The sequence below is a fragment of the Fundulus heteroclitus genome, chromosome 20, assembly GCF_011125445.2.
Source record: "Fundulus heteroclitus isolate FHET01 chromosome 20, MU-UCD_Fhet_4.1, whole genome shotgun sequence".
Lineage (NCBI taxonomy): Eukaryota > Metazoa > Chordata > Actinopteri > Cyprinodontiformes > Fundulidae > Fundulus > Fundulus heteroclitus.
The window spans coordinates 23,474,627-23,492,240 of record NC_046380.1 but is presented as its reverse complement, the minus strand read 5'-3'; the positions used below and the strand labels follow the sequence as shown (position 1 = coordinate 23,492,240).

Sequence of the window (17,614 nt, the reverse complement as noted above, 5' to 3'; positions counted from 1 at the left end):
AGTCCCGCAGTCCATACACTGGGCCGCATGTCCTCGGGACAAATCTAAAAAAATGACATTTACTCACGACATTTTCACACATGGATTCATTTAAGGAGCATCCTGTCAACGTATAATGCTCCCCATTTGTGTATGGTTATGTGTGTCCATCTGTTCACAGGAGGTTAAAGTACAATTTAGACAAACGGCACATATATTTATCATCTTGTGTGGAAAATGCATCGTGTTTTCTGTGTCTTGAGTCAGAGCAACTTCCTCCTCTCTTATTCATGATGGCAGAAAACAGGAAGTCACACAAGAGGCAGGAAGACTCGTGTCCAAGTGTTGTTCCTCTCTAAGTTCCTCAAGCTTTTACATTTCGGCAGCCTGATGAAGTTAAATCAATTGTCTCACAAAGCTTTAAACGATTAGCGCTGTTAGTGACGACTGCAACAAGTCCTTCACTTTTTGTTGCTGTCTGCTGAGCAAAGTCCAAAGACACAGCTGATGACATTCATCAGACATAACCAGCTCTATCAGCATTGCTAATCAATGTGAAAGCACCACTGCAGGTACACTGTTTCTCACAACTGCAGCATTTTCTCTTCAAAGGTTTTGTTGTTGTCTTTCATCTTGAGCTGATGCAAGAGTCCTCTGAAGATAGTTGAACTTCACAGCACACCGATTTTATATTCTTTTATATTTATATAGCAGAATTCATATTTGGCTCCAGATAAAAGTTGCAGGTTCTTTTGGAGAAATTGCTTGACTGCACCACAGCTGACCCATGTGAACACCTTTTTTTTTTTTTTTTTTTTTTAAATATCTCTATTTATGAAACAAGACCTGGGTGGGTCACTTGTCCTAAAAGCGTACCCCAACGTTTCCTTTTTAAAGTGTCAAAAGCATCATTTGTTTTATTCCGTTTAAAATATTTCTGTCATATTATTAATTTGTATACAAGCACAATTTCAAATGTAACAAGAGGTTTACTGCTTGTGCAGACCTGTATTTGGTCCAACCAAAATTCAAAGGTTGAAAAGATCAAAATGTATTATCACTGGAAATTAGAAAGGTTTGACTGATTTCTGAAGATGCAAAATAGGTTTTTAGGGATGGGCAGCATTATATAGTTTATTCAAAACTGAAAAAAGATTATTGTGAATTATTCATGGTTTTATATTAAGCAGCTTTTTAACCACACAAAACTAATAGTTTTGTTTAATATTGTTTTATTTATTGTTTTTGCTGTGGAACACCTTTTCCACCATTGATTTGATGAAAGTGACGAGAAGAAGGAAAAAAGACAAACTAAACAATAATAGAGTAAAGAGAAGGCTGACAAATTGATTTGTCAGCACTGTGATAATACTGCCACTAACTAACTGTTAGCTGCTGTGTTAAAGCCAGTTTACTTTAGCGCTTTCTATTGCTCTTAATATAAAAGGCTATTTCACAGTTTTTAAATGAGTGAACTACATTAGTAATATCCTAGTTTAAAATCTTGCTGACATAGCTTAATAATTTTACACTAAACAGAGATCCTTCAGAAAAAAGTTTGAGATCTATTCAAGTTTTCTTTTCTTTGCATAAAAAAATGCATTAGACGGGGGTTAAAAATAGACAAGAACTGCTAATAATCATAAAATTGTTTTGGATCAGTGTATGAATTTTTTTAAGTTAATCAGTTATTCTGTAAATTGTTATTTTTACTTCCAAAAAAATATTTAAAAGTGTATAATAACAAATTCCTGTTTTTGCATCCCACAAAGTAAAAAGAAACCAAAGTTTTCCACTGTGACAAATGAAATATACTATGTATGAAGTACAACCTCTAGCAGGTCAATTGAGTAAATCAAATAGGCAAACAAAATTTGTTATACAAACAAAAATGTTTTAAAAAAGTTTTTGTATTCAGTCTCAGTTTAATCAGGATGCAAATAAAATGGAAAAAAAAAAATCTAGTTTATTTTACAACTTTCAGTTAAAATTTAATGACAGATACTATAATTTAAAAATGCTCAAATTTATTAATTTTTATAAACAGCGTACGTCTTTTAGGCTTTTGTTGTATCTAAATTGGATGTGTCTGATGGCCTCTGTCTGTCTGTCGACTTCTTAAAGCCTCTGTAGCAAACAGCCGGCATCAGAGCAGCAGTTCAAACTCAAACCTGTGCAGTGACACGGAGTTCCCTCAGTGTTAAAATTCAGCAGTCTTCCTTTTCCAACTGTAGCACTGTTACATAATTATAGCCTGTGTCGATGTGAATTTTTGTTAGCATGCACCTCTGTGCTTCCACCTTATGTTACCTTAGAAAAAGCACAAGTTTTCACCTTTATTCTGCTCTCGTCTGCAGTCTGAAAGACGTGCCTGGTCCTTCAGTTGACCTGCCATGATGGTTCATTTAGGTGCGACCGCTGTGCTATTAACTGACTAGAAAGATACATTGACATTAAGTCGGAGCTGAGGAGTGATGAGTGCTCTATGCTGACCAGCTAGAGCAAGTTCAATGAATAATGGAGAGTGATTTAGAGAGGCTTGGTTTAGTTGCTCTTTGCCTGTGCTATGAGAGTGAGTATGATCATATTCACCGCATTTATGATTAATTGAACCGATTTGTAGTATCAGGAACTATGAAAAGGGGCCAACACTCATATGACATGGACACTGACAATTTTATTCCATGTTTTACTTCTAATATTGCTCCATAAAAGGATTTTTTGAGTTCTTTAAATACATAAATACTTTGTGTTCACTGGTTTAATGCTTAACTTTGAAGATCATGGCTGGGAATTTAACATGATCTCTTTATTCAAAATTCATTGATGCACAGCTTATTTATTTTTATTTTATATTTAAAAAGCTGAAATTCATTTTGTTTTTATTTACTGCAATATATTTAATTATACCGGACAAGATAGATAACATCCAGTAGCATTTATGATTTATGATACTGATCATATGCAGAATCTCAAAATCCAGATTAATATATGGTGCACAATTTGCACAAGGATGAGTGTCAGCTTACAAATACCTACCCTTCTCATTTTATTATACTTATATAGTATTGTTTAAGAGATGCCTGTCTCATGTCTGATCCAAAGCAAACATCTTGGTTAAATTTAAATATTTTAAATCTAAATTTGCGAGGCGAATAAGTGATTTTGGACTTAACTGCATGTTCGAAACAACTTAACCAAGACAGCACTTTGCTTTATATCTATTCAGTTTCCTATGTAAAATGTTATCATCAGCACTGTCAAATGCTGTTTTTGAAATCAAAGAATATTTTTGCAGCATATTCTTTATTATATATTGCAGCAGTGCATAGTTTTTCCTTCCTTTGCTGAATGCTAATTATCTTTTAATAATAAAACACTATTCAATTAGAGGCCTTTACATTTTTGTGTGATTAAATTCAGGTGGTCTTTATTTGTTTGTTTGTTTCTAACATACTCTTTAAAGACTGTTAGGAAAATCTGGAATCTGGTATTCGACCTGACAAATTGTTCATTTTATTGTTTATTTTTTTCGGGCCATGATTGAAGCAATGTGATGATGAGTTGTGCTGAAAGAAGAAGAAAAAAATTAGAGGCAGTTGAAGTGTCTGTCACAGCTTTGTAAAACAATCTGGGGAAGCCCTGTTTGATCCTTATGAAAGCAACATTTGAACATGCAAAGTATCCATGCTAACAATCGCTGTGGCGTTATTTCAGGAGCTGGCTCAGACAAAACTAGAATCGTTCCCCTGAGCAGAAACAAGATGAGAGGCTGATAGCTTACATCCATTTAGTAATCCACTTATCTGAATCGAGCTCAAGACATCATGAAAGCCTCCTTTCTTTCATTTCCTTTTATACCATGTCTTATCATAATTTCATTTGCCTTGCAGGTGCCACAATTAAAATATTTTGCCATATTTTTAAACAGCATAGAATATCTCATTTATGGCATCTTGATGTGATTACTGTAGGCCTCACAGGAGCATTTTATCTCTGCTTTTGGCTGGTACATCACAAATACTGTATTTTGTCAAATAATTACATGATATTCAGGAAGTTTTGAGACTCTTTGAAGTTATATTCTGTAAAGATTTGTGAAGTGCTTTGAAACAGAAATCTTTAAAAAAATATATACCGAGCCTTCATTTAGTTCTTGGCATCTGTTTATGCAACAGTGACATATTTTCCTTTAGAAGGTAATCTCATTATTTGTGGTAGAAAAACGGCATATATTGTCAGTCTTATAACTTCTCCTTTTCTGTTGTGTTTCAACTTGTAGCTCAAGATAGCTATTAGCATTTTGATGTTCAAAATTGAAAAATGTGCTGGGGAAAAAAAGTGAGTAAAAAGCAGCAGAGTTTGTAACCGAAAGTTGCCCAACAGTGATGACGTTCCAGTTAGAATGAGGATTTATCCTGTGATGAAGAGAAAGTGAGGAAAAATACCTGAGAGTTAGAGACCTAACAAACCGACACCCTACAGAGGGATTTAAGAGGTCTGTCGCAATCCCAGCGGTGAATGATTGCTTGTAACAAAAACTGTATGTTGAAATACTAAAACTCTGGTAGGATTTAGGCAGACTATTTTGCTCCACTTCTGACTAGCAATGTTTTCTTTACGCATCAAACATGCGCAGGGTGAGATCCTCCCACAAATGTGTCACCAGAATATTTTCCCTTATATTAACAATCTGTTCGGATAAGCCTCACTTATCCGAACAGATGATCAATTTGTGCTTTCCTTATGTCAGAGGTTCTTTTTAAAATTTGGCTCAGACAAAGAGGTCTCACTTTTGAAAAAAAATTGTTTTCCTTCCAGCGAGACTTTTTTTTTGGTAGGTGCAATCTGGCCTCTTTACTTGATCAGTTTGATTACTTTCAGATCATCTTTGTTAGAAAAGTGATCCACCTATTCAAATAAATGACCACACATCCTTTTAAGTTATTCCCAACATCTTTTTTGTCAGGAAAACAACCTATTTATTGACCTTCAGCGTGTTTACAGAGGCGACATCTTCTTACATACAATACGTTAAAAGCATTTTCGGTCTTGAAGTCATGAATTCAAAATCTCTTTTTGTTTCAGAGAAAAAATTTTAAACCACTTATCCTTTTTGAAAAACAACTGAAGGCCATTTGTGATTTATGTATGTTTATTACACTTTCAAATTTTTATTTTGTGCTCCAAAATATGATGGTATTTGGCCGTTAAAGTAGGGTTGGGAATTTACATTTTCAGTGGCAGAAGTAACAAAGTCTGAGGACAGTGATGGTTTTAGTAAAACAGAAAGTTGTAAGGAGAATAGAACATGGGGAATGGCCAGAGAAACAGGCAGTGTATCAAAAGGAACAAGCAAAGAACAATGGTTATCATTAAGCCTAAATACCGAGGGAAAAGTGGAGAATGACATCGAATAGAAATGAGTTAATCAGGGGATAATGTTGAGCAACTGAGACAGAAGGAAAGCGGGAAAACTCATTGAGGGAGAATAACACAAATGCCTCTGAACTAAGACACAAATAAACTAGTAAACAAGTGGAAAATACGATTCCTGACCCAAGGGAATAAGCTAGAATACACACCAAACATCCATCCATCCATCCATCCATCCATCCATCCATCCATCCATCCATCCATCCATCCATCCATCCATCCATCCATCCATCCATCCATCCATCCATCCATCCATCCATCCATCCATCCATCCATCCATCCATCCATCCATCCATCCATCCATCCATCCATCCATCCATCTATTTTTTAACACGCTTATCCCTTGTGGGGTCGCGATGGGTGCTGGTGTCTATCTCCAGCTGTCAATGGGCGAGAGCCGGGGTACACCCTGGACAGGTCACCAGTCTATTGCAGGGCAACACAAAAAGGACAAACAACCATTCAGTACTCAATTAACCCAATTAACTTGACGTACACACAAAACAGAACACAAATAAAACTAAGAAACTTAACCTAAAATAATTAACCAGTGTGGCAAGACCTTTCTGACACTAATGGACATAAAGGAATTAACTAAATATGGTAAGACCATATAGAACATAGTGAACAACAAGAAAATTATGAAAATACAAAAGAAAACCAAAACACAAACACCTGTGGATCATGACAGTTTTTTTCCCCTGGTTTTATTTTTTCAGTATTTAATGAGGCCATCTTACATTTTAAAACAGCTGTATTGCCATCCCATAGCGTTGAATGTCAGCACCCTTATTTTATGAAATATGGTAAATTAGCATTTTTGTCCAGACCCAATATTATTTTGTGCTGTGACTGGCTTGGTGATTAGTGATTGGCTTTTTGATTTCAGGTGTACTGACAATGTAAACAAAAACTGTGATGGCTTTTGCTGTAGAAATGTCTGTTCTGTCTCAGCAACCCATAATTTGTGCTATAGTTGTCACTAAAACAATTTCTCAAAATCAAAGTGGAATTGTTTTGTTTGCTCGTCACTGTCTTTTGTCAAAGATGTTTTAATGTTGTAATAAATATCTGAGTCTGCCTGCTTTTCAGAGAAAACAACAAAAAATATGTCTTCTGAATTTCATGCTTCGTGGTTTCTTCAAATTACTGCAGCCGAAATATAAGTGCTCTCTTTTAGGCTGAGAAGACAATAGTGAGTGGCAAATTAAGACAATTTTCTGAAAATTAAATATAGTTAGTGTTTTAACTTAGTCTGTAAATTGGGTGATTGAAGAAAGGGATCCCTTACTTTCATGCATCAACATTTGCTTTTGCATAAAAGAGGTCTTGATACAACATTGGTGAATTTAGTTTCTTTATCTGAAAAAAGATACAATTCTCATGTTAAACATTGTATATCTTTGTATACAAGACATTTCTACATAAACCAAATTATCTGATGTGTTCTGAAAATGACACCGTATTTTGGTAATATACTCATACTGCAATGGCACAGCTGAGTTATAACCTAGTCCAGTTGCTTTTTTATTGAACACAATTTTACTTTTTTGGATCAAGCAACGTCTAGAGAACACAGTAGACCAGAAGAGAAGATTAATTTTGGCCGTCAGTGTTTTTAGTGATATGCTCCAAAGGTGCACAATATATCACGAATATGTTGTCATTGCAATATCCATGTGTGCAATATTCATATTGCAAAGGACTGTTTGGAGTGCGATAATAATTGGATAATATATTTCAAGTGCTTTTGAACTTCCATTTTAAATGCTAATGTAATATTTAGCCAGTTGAGCAGGCTGATGGCAGCAGATGCTCACACCGGATAGAAATGACATGGCTCAAAGTAATAAAGGTCACAGAGTGTAGGAAACACAGGTGAGAAAGACAGAAAAAAAAGAAACTATAAAAAAGAAAATGTTTCACTGGCCTCTGGAAGGTGTCTACTTACTTCAAAAGGTTGTCATTCACCCCTTTTTGAAGAAAGCCAACTTTATTTCCTTTAAGAGTTACAGACCAATCTCCAAGCTTTCATGGACATCTTAGTTATTTGACAAATTCCTCTGTTAGGAACCTTGGCACAACCTTTGATTCTGGTTTTACGTTAGCTGCACGTGTCAGCTTACTGGTTCGTTCCGGCTTTTATCAAAGGGGAAATATTGGCAAACTAACCTCCATTGTGCACATCCTGAACTGGAAATAATTATTCATGCTTCATAATGATTGTTCTTTTTTAATTGCACCAAAAACTTGTCTAAAAAGTCCCCCTGTTTTCAGATGTAGATCCAATCTTAATGCAGCTACACTGGCCTCTGCTTTATTTTAGAATGCAATTTAGGATACTTTTACTGACCTAGAGAGCCCTTAATGGACAGGCACCAGGTTATAGTTTTGGGGGACTTCTGCACCCATATGACCCTGGCATGTGCCTGAAGTCCTGCCACCGAGGTCTGCTGATGGTGCTCCATGTTCAGCTGAAAACAAAAGGAGAAGGAGCGTTCTGTTCAGCGGCCCCTAGACTCTGCAACTGCATTCCTTTAAACTTGAGATCAGTGGACTCTGTGGTCTCTTTTAAAAGCCAGTTAAAAAAAAAATTATCTCTTTTGAAACACTTTTATTTAATGATTGAAAAGGTATTATATAAATAAAGTGGCACTTACTCACTATTGCAAAGAGTCCATAGTAATATACATCCTAACAAGGTCCTAGGGCCCTGAGAACAGAAACAGGCCCATAGCATCACTTTTCATTGTACTTAACAGTGGGCACCAGGTGCTTTCATTCACATTTTCATCCTTCGTTTCATGCCAAAACCACTTGGAGAGTCATGAGAAGTGCAATAGCCTCATCTAAACAAAGAAAATGTCCAAACAGCTTTTTGCAAACTCAACAATGTTATAATATTAGGGAAAAAAAACATTTTTGCTGGCTTATCATCCAGGTTGGCATTAAGACGGCATCTGATTGTTGAGCTATAGATGCCACCCTACTGCAGCTTGATAAGATGGAGTCTTGGAGGGGTGTGTGTGTGTGTGTGTGTGTGTTTTTTTCTGCCTCCTTTATCATTCTCCTCCTCTATGGAAATGGGTCCTTGTCTACCCTGGTGGCCAGTGGCTAATGAAAATGGTTCTTTGCTTTATTTCATACGCCACCAGTCAAAAAATTTGAGTTTCTGCATTGCAGATACATGATAAAGACATCAAAAATATGTCTCAAAAGTACATATTATGTATAAAACTCAAAATTGTGAATTAACTCATAACACCTTATCATCATATCATATCATCTATTTTCCGCTTTTTCTAAATGTACTCACTCTGTTTTGATTGCTGCTTTGATCATTCTTGGTCTTTCTTCGATGAGCTTCACGAGGTTGGCCACCTGAAATGGTTTTCCAGCTGTCTTGAAAGACTTCCCAGAGGTAGTAATAGAAATGGTGACAAACCATTGAATGAGAATGTGAGCCCAAATCTTTGACAGGAAGTGTATTTATACCAGAGGTAAACAAAAACTAATGGATCACTAGACAAATATCCCTACCCACTGGCCAGTTTAAAAACTTAATGCTTTAATACCAAAAAATGCTTCAGGTCCCACTTTAAAAAAAAAAAATAGTTTTCAATAATTAGGTTGTCAATAATTCTGGCACCAGAACAATTATTATGGGATTGTTCTCAACCTGAATACTTTTACTCGAAATGAAGCTAGTTTCTTCATTTTTTATTTTTATTTTGAGTCAATAAAAGATTCATTTATTTTAAGGTTTTAAGACATTTTTTACTTGGCTTATAAGTGTGCACAGCACTGTATGCAATTAAGTATTTCAAATTATTCCAATGCATTGTTCAGGGATTGTTGTTATCATTGCGCCCTATCCTTCTTAACTGCAAAAGACGCCATAATTCAGTATGCTAACAGGCCCTGCTTTTTGTAAATATTTTCTGCATTTTTGTGAAATAGCAGGGTAGCTAATAGATTATTTTGAATTTTTTTTCGTAAAGTGCACTGAAAGGAGATAGCTGGCCGGGAGAAAAGAGATTACATTCAAGGTGTAGAGTGCAGTTTTAGTCCTTAGCTCAAGTGAGATAAATGCAAAGCTGCCTGTTGCTAAGCACTGCTTATTATGCTTTTTAGGGTTTTTTGTGATTAAAAAGAAAGTTTTCAGCATATGGTATCTACTATTTGCAGGGGAAATACACAAAATTGAGCTTCTGTTAGTTTGTTCCATAAAAAAATAACAATGCAATGATTGCTTCTTGGAAATATTCTGCCTAGAAACAGAACATAATGTCTTTGAGCCCTGGCAGCGAAAGCATAGGAATAGAAACTGTCTTTTCATGACTGTCCAGCATTGTTTGTCCTAATGGGTCAGAATCACAATCAGAAATACTTTAATAATCCCAGAGGGAAATTACATGGGTCACCCCTGATGGACAACCCTGCGGCTCTAGAGTGACCCTTCTTTCATCATGCATTGGGAAATTTAAACCGGCCCAAATTACTGTGGATGCGGTTTTGCGGTGGTGGAAGGACAACACCTTCTTTGATCCTCGCCAGCCCGTCTCTACATCTTTAATGCGTCCTTGGCTTAAGGCGCTGACTCTCCGCGCCGCTTTCTGTTCAGCGATTTCTGCGTGGGATGTTGCAGAATAGCAGGGCTGAAGCTGCGACGCCATCAAAGGTGCAGAAAGCAAAGTGGGAGTCGACGAGTGAGACGTGCGAGCTGGCGAGAGAGCATCTGTCTCTGTGACTGATAACCGGATGGGAATTCAGACTGGAGGAGGGACGCACCTCTCTCCGTGCTCTGTCCTGAACGTGCGCTTTAAAAGGCGGGTTGCAGGTTGATTTGAGAAAAAAATCTCCTTCATTATTAACGCTGTCATTCCTCCGTGTTGTTTTCCTCCTCCTGCGTTACATTTTTATTGGTTAACGTCAGGCGTTGCTCCTTGGGGGCTCTCAGAAATAATAACCTGAAAATAAGAGAGAATCCATCCACAGGTGAAGACGGCCTCTGACCTTCAATGTTTTATGTGGCGTGTTTACACTTAATATGCTTGTTATCTGCTCGGTCTGCCGTTTTACAGTCTGTAGAGGAAACACTCGTCTGTAGATGCGTGGAGCTATTTTTAGACTCTTAAGACGGCGATGGAAGTTTTGCCATGGCTTTCTGAGGCCCAGCGTACCGGCTGGACTCTTCATGAAATGTCATATTACCCCGCTTTCTGGTTTGCTGTGCCAGGCTCGCTTAGTGGAAAACATGACTTTTGTTTTTTTCACTTAACGACGTGTTCTTGATTTGTTAGTGGCTAAATGCGATTGATACAAGAAAGCCTTAGTAGTAGATTACTGGTAGCAAGGTTTTCTAAGGTTTATGAAAGGTTATGATTTGAAAATCACAAAAGTTTTCCATCACAATGCTCCTAAGGTTTAAAGTTATTTTACTAAGACTTTATTGAAAGAGTTGAAGTGACCCCCCCCCCCCCCCCCCTCCTTCACCTGTTGTGATGTGCCTGTCAGCTGGCTGAAATAAGGCAGCTAAAGGTTTTCCATTATCAAAAACAAGACAGACTATACTTGGAAAAGGCTCTTACGGATAGCAGGTATCCTCAACTGCACGAGCTAAAGTTGTTATGTTTGTGTTACAGGAAGAAAAGGAAGTCAAATTCTGCTTGATACACTCCATTACAGCTAAACGTAGTGGGCTGTTTATTCTAAATCTTTCCCCAGATATCTTTCAGAATTAAAACCACAACAAATGAATGTTATAACATTGATCTAGCTGTAATAATTGGTTAATTACTTTAGTTGCTTAGGAATTTTTCTCTGTTTTACATACAAGTAAGGAGATAATACTACACATTGTTACTTTAAATCCTTGTCCTAATACTGTTTTACCATAATACCAAAGTATGTTTACCTAAAGGTAGATAATGCCTAATTATTCCTTATTTACCTTTAGGAATTAACTTTTTTTTTGGGGGGGTGGTACTTCTTTAACATTTTATTTTACGTGTTCTCTGCCTTCAAAATGTAGCTCTTTCAACTGGGTTTCATTTGAATAAGTACACCCAAACTGGACAACCGTACCTTACTGTGAATCTTTTTGCAGCGCTGTTCATGGGCGCACGGATCATTGCCTGAATTAAAAAGCCCCTTTCCACAGACATCAACGACAAATGTTTGCTTGTCACGTAAAGCATTGTGTCAACATTGCGGTAAATATTGAGTTTCGTGTCACTGTCTCTGTTCTCCATCATGATACACATTGCAAACATTAAAGCGTTCTAAGTCTTTAATCACTTTTGTCCTCGTTTCATTGCTCTGCAGCTCCTACTCTTTGTGACGGTCCAGTGAAGCGGTAAGTTCGGTTGATAACGAGCAGAAGCGTTAGTGATGTTCTTATCGATTATTGCTTCTCTTCATCTCTGGGAGACTCCTTCCTGCGGCTCCGGCAGGGCGTCACGCACCATGGGGCCAATTAGACCATCTTTTGGAGCACATTCGCTTAGTGTGTTCGCCGTTACATCTGTGACCTGCGCATGTGGAGACATCTGTCTTCTCTTGTCTTTGGCTTAGAAGAAAGTGGGGCTCCAACATTTTTTCTGACCCACCCCACCTCAACCCTGTGGGGTGTTGTTTTCAATGCACCCTTTTCGCTAATGTAAAGTATAACTGATCGCTACAGAGAGGAGAAAAATTCTCTTTCTTATCATCCGTCATCTGGATGTACGTGAAGGCTTTGCACACTCCACCTTCAGGTGGTACACACACGTGCGCCCGCACTCCAAATCCTGTTTGCGTGTCGAGTGACTTACTCATCTGATATCTCTGTAAGGTTTACTGACTTGATTTCAGCTTATCAAAAGCTGCTCTAAGCTGCTAAGTCGGCAAGCACATTTTGGCCTTTAAGCAAAAGTTCATGGCCTTTAAAAAGCAATTCTCTGCAGAAACTTTTCGGCTCAGTCTGTTTGATGTAGCTGACTTTGTAAGAGTGGGTTGTATAGATTAAGCTTATCTTTGTATCATCTTCCTTACAAGAGTTCCACAATCCTCTAACCTCGTCTCTAAAGTGGGAGCCGAGCATCTATGGAGGACAGGTGGGTCTAAACTTTGACTTAATATATAGAGCTGGCTTAAACATCGGGCAGATGTCGACTATAATATTGTACCTAAATAGCCGGTGTGAGATTCTCACAATATAATAACCTTGAGTAAAAATCTGGTGGTTTCACAGCTTTGTGCCTCTCCAATGCTTTCTCTGCTGTCTCGTTAAAAGGGCTTTACACCATATGGAATGAGGGTGTGACAAAGCCTTGAAATTATTTTGAAACTGGAACTTTTAAAAACCCCTTAAAACCATGTCTAGTTGGTACCATGGGACGTTTTTTTCTCCCAGTGCAAACACACGAAAATGACAAAAATTGATGTCATGCCGTATAACATCATATTTATCTACCATTTTAAACAAAGACTAAATAATGACAGGGTTGACATTTTAAGTTGTCTTCTGATTTTAGAAACTAGCCGGGCTATGATAACTGAAACTGCAGTCACCGAATGTGTTCCCTAGAAACTGTCGATTGTTACCTTAGCAATAAGATTTCCAACGAGCTACCGACATTTCCAAATCCAGCACGTTCCGAGACAAACGGAGGTTAAAAGCTCAAAAGTATAAAATGGAGTTTTAAGTTTACATTATTTCTGCCAGGTGTATGAATTATTTAGAAGCCAACTCTGTAATCTTATTATTCAAACTCATGTAATTTTCCTCTAAGCCCTATTCTTAACATTTATGTTTTCTATATATGTATACAGACCTCTAATCTTCTGAACAGTAGGATGCCAAAAAAGAGTCTCTGATCAGATTTAATGAGACTCAGACCTGGCTTTTTTTTTTTTAAGTGTGCCAATAATAATTAAAGAAATGCATTGATAATTAAGCGCCAGTAAGGACACCCTTCCTGTCAGCCCTCCTACATAGGTATTAATGCAAGTTTCCTCTGCTGAGAGTGTAATTTTAGGACTGCATCAAAATCATTATCCTTATGTAAATTTCAAGGTTTATGGCTCGGTTACTTATTCATTATCATGCCATTATTTACCTCTTAAATCTTCCTTTACATGACTGCATCATTATGCTTGGAAGCAGTGCTGCGAGGAGCAGAGAGCGTGAGGTGGATCATTACTGTGTAATGGAAGGCTCAGAGTAGAACAGATCAGACCGTATTGATTGCAGAGACGCTTTAAGCCCAAATAACTGGCATTAATCTAAGATAGGAGTGTTAAAAAGTCATGATAGTCAGACCCTAATCGATACTAAAAATTAGAAAGTCTTGTGCACTGTTGATACCAGCCGTGCAGCCTCCACCTTCTATAGCTGATGCAAACTTCACACAGCAGCTCCACAGACACACACTCATCCTCCCCTTAACACTAGCTGGCGCTTAAGGACTCTGACTGCTGATGTCGCAAGCTCAGAACTAAGTCAACATGAAATCTACACATTTTCTGACTATTTTTGAAGTCTAAATGTTACAAATAAATGCGATACGACATACTTTATTGTTGCCAGAATAGGGAAATTCCTGAATTTCCATGTGCCTAGTCGAGTTTTCATGTACCGAAGCTGAAAGCTAATAGTTTTCTTTTCTCTCTTTTCCCATGTGGCAGTGAAAATGCATATGTGGATCCTAACGTGTTACATGTATAGGTGCTATAAATCGAACGATACTATGCCTTGGCAACACTATAAAAATAATGGTGTATGAACTTGGCTGTTATCTTCATAACATCACTCCCCTAGGTGTTAAAAAGGCTGCTCTCCGCTGCTCTCTCTATACAGCCTTTTAAAAGATTTACCCATTATTTAAAAAGAGAAATTACTTCCATTCAGAAGAAACCTATTGCTCAAACTGAAAGATCACTTTAAATCCAAACCTGCAATGGGGTATGAATAATTTAGGGCCCTAATTGTATGCTGTTATTCAGATGCACCTGTGCAGGTAGTGTGATGCTTACAAAACCGTGACGCTCATTTTAATGTGTTATGAGTGGAAGGGGGGGGGAGACATTTTATTTATGGCATTTTAGATTATTTCCAGGTCACCTCCACCTGTCCTGTTCTATGTATCTTCTCATAATTGATGGTCAAACGGTAATTTTCGTCCAACGTGGAACCCTGATCTGGAGGTCAGAAGAATCATGTCTAGGAGACCACATGATTACAGCTCCCTCAGTCTGTCACTCATTCTGCCTCAGGATTTATTGCTCTTTAAAGGGGTCTTCTCAGATGCACTGCAGGGGCGCAAAATAGAAAACTCTTTCCAGATCTCTTAAAACGACGCTTATCTCCACAGCGGTTAATCCTCTGCTCCCTTGGCTCTCGATAAACCCTAGAAGAACATGAATAGATGTGGTAAAACTGTTTAGCTGTTATTATTAATTTAGCTTTTTTCCCCTTGACTTAATTTTTTTTATTTTTTTTTCCCCGGCCGTTGCTATAGTGCAGGGCTCTGTCTCTCTGGGTTTGTGAATCTGTGTTTCAGTGGACGCATGCTAAGACGCTGGATTTATGTAAAGCAGCCACACAGACAAACCTCTGGCCTTTGGGCATTTCCATTCCAAAAGTAAGAGCAGAGAATAACATGATGTTGGGAGATGGAGCGTGCATTTTATGTGGAGATGTCCTGATAACGCTATGGTGGGGGCTCTGCACATGCAACTTGTTTGTCACTGATACTGCGTCTGTTGTCTCATTCGTCTTGTTGTGCAGTATTCCTTACAAAAATATGCTTAATGTAGAATTCAGAATGCCTTTTTGAAGATGTACATTATTCAGATATTTGGAAAATGAATGCAAACTGAGAGGTAGCCAGAGGCGATAGAGATGTATGATCTTCAACCATTTTATGTCAGTCTCAGGTTAAAGATAGTTGAGAGGACGTATCTAAATTCTGAATTAGTCCCAAGCTGCTGACTTCATTCTACTTTAACAAGCTTTTGTCAATTTATTTGGGTATAATGGATGCTTCCTTGTAGGTTGAAATTAGGCGAAAGCTCAGCTGATATCAATTTTCTTAACAAAAGTCATCTTAATTTATTGTCTGGTTAATATATTGACCTGCCTCTAGATTTAGTGCTGAAGATGTACTTGAACGTAACCCTTTAATGCAGGTTCCAGTGTTGTTCTTTTTTGCCCATCCTATCTGCAAACAGAGAATGTTGCCATGAGGATGGTTTGGAGAAGCTGCTCTGCGTCCATAAAGAACTTGTTGAAAGCAAACCTATATTCAAGATGAATTGGATCTCAAATGAAATGAGAAAAAAATCATGGAAAATGTTCAGATAAAACACTCTGCCCAGATAAGACTAAAGCCACCCTCTGCTTTCATCTCTCCAAATGCTACCTTGGTGCCCACCTGCAGCTCTTGCCTCATAGGGGCAAAGACAGAGCTTCAAAGATGGAGGGCCTTGCTGCAGGTGTAGCCTTGTCCCACGTGAAGACAGTCCTCAGATTCCTTCTGTACCTTTGTGTTCATTCTTTGTTTTTCCCTGGTGGCTTTACAACCATTGTGCTTTTGAACCTGTGGTTCTAAAGTATAACCTTGACACAAAATATCTATTTTTCTAAAATAAATAAATAAATAAATAAAATAAGAAAACCGGAAAAGATGAAGTCACCTGATCACCTGAAGAAATGTACATTTTTAAGATACCCTGCTACATGTTAACACATCTGCATAACACTGGTAGCACTGTAAGTGTTTTAAGGGGTAGGGGTTTGTGGAACCATTTTAAGACACTTCAGACACCTTTATTAATCAGGTCTTTATTGCAATGCATACTCAGTGGGTGCATAGGTTAGGCTCTGGTATGTACATATATATATTTTTCATTCCTATTCTCTTACGTGAATACAGTGCCTTGCAAAAATATTCAACGTCTTGGAGCGTTTTCCACAGTTTGTGACGTTATAGACACATGTTAATGTTTTCTTCCAAGTAAAATGAAACATGATTTTCAGTTATTACAGCAAACAAAAAGGAAATATGTGCCATTAATTTTTATTAGGCCCCTGTGAGTCAAAACTTTGTAGACCACGTTTCACTTGCAGGCTCTCAAATGTCTGTGGGCTTAGCGTGACTTTGCTTGTCTAGGAACTGATTTTGTTCTTTGCAAAATCATTCAGGCTCAGTCTGATTGGATGGAGAGTGTCTGTGAAAATACATGTTCTGGTCTTGCTACAGATTCTTCTATTGGATTTTGGTGCATACTTTGACTGGGCCTTCGTATTTAATGAATGTTATTCGATCTGAGCCATTTCATTGCAGCTAAAGCTACAAGGGTTAGGGACATTATCTTGCTGGAAGATAATGTTTGCGTCCCAAGTCAACCTGCAGAGGTTCTATTCCAGGTCTGGCCTGTATTTGTCTCCATCTACTGTCTCAGCTCTGACCAGCTTTGCTCTACCTGCAGCAGCATGATACTGCCACCACCGTGTGACAATGTTGGGTTAGAGTTTTTAGGGTGATTCCAAGTGTGTGGGAAGTTTCTACCGTAGATATAATTTTGCATGCAAGGCAAAAGGTTTAATTATAGTTTCATCTGTCCAGACACCTTTGTCCACATGTTTCCTGTGTTCCCGATATGGGAAACCTTAAGCTGGGCTTCTTGTGGCTTTCTTATGCCACTCATCAATAGATGCCAGATTTGTGGAGTACACCACTAATAGTTTTGCTGGTGACACGTTCTCCCACCTAAGCTGTGTTACCACAGGCCTCTTGGCTGCTTCTCTGATTAATGCTCTCTTTGCCCACTCTGTCTCCAGATGGACAACCATGATATAGTGGGTTTTGCAGTTGTGGCAGACTCTAATTTCAGATGATGGATTGAACGGTGTTCTATGAGGTGTCCAACACATGCAATATTGTTTTACCGCCTAACCGTACTTCAAACATTTCCCCAGCTACATCCCTGACCCATCTGCTGTGTGGCTTGTTCTTCAGGAAGCGGTTTTGTCACTGATGTTCTATAACAAGCCTCGGAGGCCTTCCCAGAACACCTTTGTTTATACCACAATGAAATTGCACACAGGGACACACTGATGTATTGACTAGAGGGCCTTTGATGGAAACTGTTTGCACTAGATTTTATTTAGGTGTGCCATATTAAAAGGTACAAATAAAAACAAACATTGTTC

The 17,614-nt window shown here is 38.0% G+C and overlaps 1 protein-coding gene across 1 annotated transcript in view; it reads left to right on the top strand.

The window, feature by feature from the left end:
• Positions 1–17,614, top strand: part of tex264a (testis expressed 264, ER-phagy receptor a) — a 102,101-nt gene that overhangs the window by 19,130 nt on the left and 65,357 nt on the right. The window lies entirely within an intron of this gene.